The following is a 6,000-nucleotide window of genomic DNA, read 5'->3' as shown; positions in this document are numbered from 1 at the left end:
TTATCATGATCTCATATCATCTAATCTAACTGAGATATTTATTAAACGTTTAAGTGTGTATTTATACATCTTAAATATATATCTTTCAAAAATTTTCTTCAATACATAAAATTTTAATTTTTTTCTTTAATATTTATCTTTATAATTCTTATCTTTTACTTTGCTTCATAGTCAAACATTTAGTTCTATTAATATATACTATATTTTTATAAGGTTGCGATAAATGATTGCGATAAACTCGAAAAAATATATTAATATATTAATCTAATTTGAGCTAGCCAACATTTTGTTGCCAAAAATAAATATAAATTCTATCAAATGTAAGAGAACCAATATTTTATCATGATCTCATATCATCTAATCTAACTGAGATGTTTATCCCGAGTTGATTCCAAACTGTGGGCTACACCAACGTAATACCCTGAGCTATCTTCTTCGTTCCTTCAATTTTTTCTTTCTTTTATATGTAAATCCAAGCTTTGTTTCTTCTCCGATATTGTTGGACCTCCGAGTTATAGCCCGAGTAGCTTACAAGGTGGCTTCACCCTTAAGGTGAGAAAGTACCACAAGGACTCCATTGAAAATAAGTTAGGGTTTAAGGGTTCTAAGTAGGGCATTCTTTCCACTTCTACGATTCAATTTATTTAAAATTCAAATTGAATGACAAAACACACAATATATAAAATTATCCAATATTGCGCTAATTAAATTACAAAAGTAGTATTATATGCTTTCATGCACATATATGTTTGAGTTATAGTTGTGACACTTGTCGATCATCTAGGGCATTCTCAGACTCGTCGTCGCAATGAACCTCTCGGGAAGCTTGCACCCGCTGATGCTCCAAGCCCATGAAGTCGATGACCGGCGGCGACCGGCGGCTACCGTTACGGTAGTCCTCCCAGAACGCGTAGTTCGGCGTGAGCGGCACCATCGTGATCCCCCGACGGCGTCGGTCATCGCACTCTCCGCCGTCCGGCGACTGGCCCTGCAGCTGCAGCTTGGCGCGGCGCTGGTCGGCCACGAAAGCCTCGTGCTGGCGGCGGAGCTCCACCAGCTCGCGGCGGTGGGTGGTCATGTGGCCGCCCAGGGACTGCAGGCTCGGGAACCCCCTGCTGCAGAAGGAGCACACGTGGGGCCGCAGCGCCGCCTGGTCGCCCACCGGCGCACCGCGCTCTCTTCCCCCGTCCATATGGCGGCGCCGATCACACCCACAACCCGAGGCCGTATATATATATAAAAATATAAATATAAATATAAATATAAATATATATATTTATATAAATATATAATATAATATATACATTCCGAGCAGGAATATAATGAATGACGTACCATTAATGTGGTGAGTTACTAATTGTCTACCATCATGGGAAGCAAACCGATTGGCTGACTGAAAATTTTGAAAAGAAAAAAAAATAAAAAAGGAGAAATTAAATGAATCGTTTGAAACCCCATTGAATGAGGTTTGCATTAATGCCTTTGCCTTCCAAATGTCAGAGCTAGGAAATTAATTAATTAATTTTTTAAAAAAAAAAAAAAAACATTGTGTGAGTTGTATTTTGGCAGGGAGCGGTGGGGCCCCGGGCGCGCGGTGCCGCGGCGGGGCGGGGCGTTTGGCGTGGGCTGCTGCAGCTGCGGCAGTGCATAATCGTTGCGATTAATTATAGTATTTTATTGTTAATTAAACTGCATTGGTTGCTTGACATATTTCGATTAATTCTAGGAATTTAATATGAGTTTTTTTTAAAAATGATTGTTAGATATAACAGTACTATAAAAATAAGGACAGCTTGTGATGAATTTTACGATGAAAATAAAAAATATTTTCGTCATAAAAAAAATTTAGCGACGAATTTTACGATGAAAATTTTTTCATTTATAATAACTCGTTGCAAAATTCTGTAATGAAAAATAACTGATTCATTGCCACTTTTGTGACGAATAAATTTTTCATTGCCAAATTCGTCACAATTTTACGACGAAAATATTTTCATCGCAAAATTCACTATTTGTAGTTTACAACCAAAATTTTGTTTCGTCGCTATTTTTGTGACGAATATTTATTTTCGTCGCCAATGTTATGATGAAAACTGATTTCGTGGCAATAGAGAGGTTACAAGAAAATCATCAATTTGTCGACGAAAAAATTTTTCGTCGTCAAAATTGATGACGAAAGGAAAGTTCATCGCCAATTGTGACAACGAAAATATGCTTTCGTTGTAAATTAGCGACGAAAAATACATTTCGTCGTAAATTTTATCATAAATTTGTGGCGAAAAAAATTTATCATAAATTTTCGTTATTAATACTCTATATTTTTATATAATGATATATATATATATATATATTTGATATTAAAATAATTTTATGTGATTATTTAGTTGAGGGATAGAAATTAATTGAGACATTACCTGTAATTAGGATATATATAATAATAGTCACAATAATTGATAATAAAAAAATAATTCAGCAACCGCTTTGTATCACTGTACTCTTATCATTCTTAGTCATAAAAATAGCTTAGATATAATCTTAATGGTCTGAATTAATTAGAATATATAATTATAAGCTTAGATAAGAAATTAAATTCACCTCTAAATTATCCATTCATTTATGTTGGAGAATTAATTTTCAACCAATTAGTGTGTGAATGAGAAATTATTTGATATGAATTGGTGACATGATTTAATCTGGATCGTTGGATTAAGATAGATAAATCAGATTCATTTAAATGAGAGGACATAAGTGCCTCTTCATAGCTCAATCTTAGTTATTGAATACAAAATGAAAGACTCAGATGCTTCTAAATGAAGAGATAAAATACTCTTTCAATTGAGACTTATCTAAGTTGTTAGTTTTAAAATGGATGAATCAGATAAACCCAATTGAAGGGATATTGTGTTCCTTGGGAAGGGATGCGATCTAAATCTCCAACAGAAATTGGACGAATGAGATCTAATTGAACCAAGAGGTTCATTTTACCCATAAAGTATAAATAAGCTCCCCATTTTGTTGTTTCATCCATTCAATTCAAAGCAAGTATTGCATTTCATACTTATATTCTAAAGAGTTCAAGAAGCTTCTTCAGTTTAGAGGTTTTATAATTTGTAGTGCTGCTATCGCAAGATAAAGTCATTGTATCTTGGAGAAGATAAAGTCGTTGTATCTTGGAGATGATTGTTGTATCCTGTGAGCACCATGTCTGGAGCAAATTTGTCATAAAAAGACAGAGTCCAACTCTAATCTCGACTTCGGCTAAGTTGTATTATATCGTTATTCTATCCGAGTTCAGATTGCACCACCACTATCAGATCCAATAATTTTAAGAAGAATTTTTCATACAATCTTGATGGATTTATCATCGACGGTTCCTATTCCATCAGCACATGGTGAGAAATCAAAGAAGTTTACAAGTACTGATTTCCAGAGATGACGACAAAAGATGTTTTATCTAACCACATTGAACTTTACGAGGTTCCTACGTTGATATCTCAAGGAGAGACTAATAAAGAGAAGAGGTTACATATGATACTTAGGGACATAATGACTTTTTATGTTGAAACTATATCCTCAATGGCTTGGACAACACGTTATACAACGTCTATAGTCCACTGACAATTGCAAAGGAATTATGAGAATCTCTTAAAAGGAAGTATAAAACAGAAGATGTCAGGTTGAAGAAATTTATCGTCGGTAAATTATTAGATTTGAAGATGTTGATTCCAAAACCATGATGATTCAAGTCCAAGAGTTGCAGTTGATCTTATATAATCTACATATCGAGGGAATGATAATGAATAAGTCCTTTCAAGTTGCCACGATAATTGAGAAACTCCTACCTTCGTGGAGGGAATTCAAAAATTATTTAAAACACAAGCAAAAGGAGATGAGACTTGAAGATCTGATTGTAAGACTGTAGATTGAAGAAGATAATCGCAAACAATTAGAATCAATAACTATGAAACCAAGGTTAGCCTTGGGCCAAGGCAATCAGGGCGACTGCCTAGGGCCTATAAATTGGTAGGGTTAAATTTCATCAAAATCTCTCAAACCTCTCGTACCTTGGCAGTGACAAGATTGGTCATGGTGTTTAATTTGTGAAATGAAGTCGTCCAAAATACCGTTGTAGCAGATCAGATATCACTCGCTTATCTGTTGTTTGACAAGAAAATTTCATGTTTTCTTGTAAGCGTTAGCAGATAACCATTGTTGTGTCTGAGTGTCTCAACAAGTTGCTTGAAAAAATAATCCGGAATAAGGATTTTACCTAGGCATTTTATTGATGAAGAATGTGTTTTTAATTCGTACAAACACTCACACTGCAAGACATTATTTTGAACTTTAATTGTAGGTTGGCCTATTAGGCATGACACGATCATTTCAGAGGGATCTTGATAACATCGTTGAAGTTGCAGATACATCTACACCAGAGGGATTGAATTATGTTTTGACAGGTACTACAAATTTATTTCATTAGGATATTATGATAAACAGGATGTCTGTTGCTTTCACAACATTGTTTTGATGCTTCTTTTTCTAGTATTCATTTGTGTATATCCATGTGCTTAACAATTTCCTAAAAATGATTTCAATAGAAACTTTGGATAATTCTAAGAAGCTCATGATTTGATCACTCCTTATTTAGTTAGTTTCATTAAATCAGAGATGCTTTGATTCTTTGTTGATTGATATTGTTGCAAAATGACTAGTCAAAATGTTATAACCATATGACTACATGGTTTTTATCTTGCTGTTGAGCTCTAATGCAATAGCAAGTCATTTGTTCATTTTTAGCTATATAATAAGGGAATTTTTTTATTCTTTTTTTTATTATGTTCTAAATATTATTTAGAGTATCGTTATCGTTTTAAATAGGAGAAATTATTCTTTTTTTTTATCTTAGAACTTTAGTTGCTTGGAGAGTATTATTTCGTATAAAAATTTTTTATCTTGGAACTCTTATTGATTGAAAATCATAATTTATCAAACTCTAAAAATTAAATATGCTACTGTGTCAGGCTTAAAAATTATAATTTCACCCAGAGCCCTTGTACAACAAGGACCGACTTTGTATGGAACCAAACACTGAAGTATTTCGGCAAAGATCATGGAACTTTTTTGCATGGAACTTCAAGGTTTTATCATTTTTGAAATAATTAACACATCTTTATGATGCGTGCTAAAGTCCAAACTTTAAAAAATAATTATGCGGTGAGCGTGGATCGAACACGCGACCTTCAAATCTTCAGTCTGACGCTCTCCCAACTGAGCTATCCCCGCTAAGGTGAAATGTGCAATATTTAATAATTTCTATGTATTATAATATTCAGAAAGAAAATTTAATACTAACAACTCTTGGTCTAAAGCTAATTATTAAATAGTAAATGAACTAGTAAATTGTTTGTGGTATTTTCCTCTCCAAAAGTCAATTTAATTTACCTATATTGGCTTCATTTATTAGTGTACTCTCCCAAATAAGATGAATTATTTGACAAATGATTCAATTGCCTAGGGAGGGATGATTTCGCAATGAGCAATAAATATCATCTCTACCTTCAAACACTACTCGTTCACGATCAAAGTTGAACAATTACAAACTGAAAACACCCAGCAAATTAACTTCATTATGACAATCAAAGACGATGATATCGATCGACAAGCCTCATCTTGCTGATGGGCAGGAAGATGCCAATTGCTCTATCTCCTGTGCACTATTTTAATTTGGCTCACTTCATCACTACTACCCATCTGGAGATTCTCATTGCCCCTGAAACTGATGCTCTGCAACTGCAAGCTCTCCCTCAGATCAGTTATGACATTGCCCATGCTTGGCCTCTCCTGTAGAATACGACTAGTGCATCTAAACGCTAAATCGACAGCTTTCCTGCATTTTTAACCAAGAAAAAGAAACAGGTCGAAGAAAGATTTTGCAAGATGACAAATGAGTGTTGTGTCGAATCTGCCAAACCTTGCGCAGCTTCAATTGCAATCTGGAGG

General features: G+C 34.4%; 1 non-coding gene across 1 annotated transcript; it reads right to left on the bottom strand.

Annotated features, from left to right (window-relative positions):
- Window positions 1–5,210: 5,210 nt before the first annotated feature.
- On the bottom strand, window positions 5,211–5,283 carry TRNAF-GAA (transfer RNA phenylalanine (anticodon GAA)). Its single transcript has one exon. It is a non-coding gene; the product is annotated as a tRNA-Phe (tRNA).
- Between the last annotated feature and the right edge of the window lie 717 nt (window positions 5,284–6,000).

Source organism: Curcuma longa, chromosome 10 (assembly GCF_044706935.1).
Source record: "Curcuma longa cultivar G26 ecotype Majalengka, Jawa Barat chromosome 10, ITB_CL_G26_1.1, whole genome shotgun sequence".
Taxonomy (NCBI): Eukaryota; Viridiplantae; Streptophyta; class Magnoliopsida; order Zingiberales; family Zingiberaceae; genus Curcuma; species Curcuma longa.
Note: the sequence above shows the minus strand (reverse complement) of the source record. Positions and strands in the feature narration are given on the sequence as shown.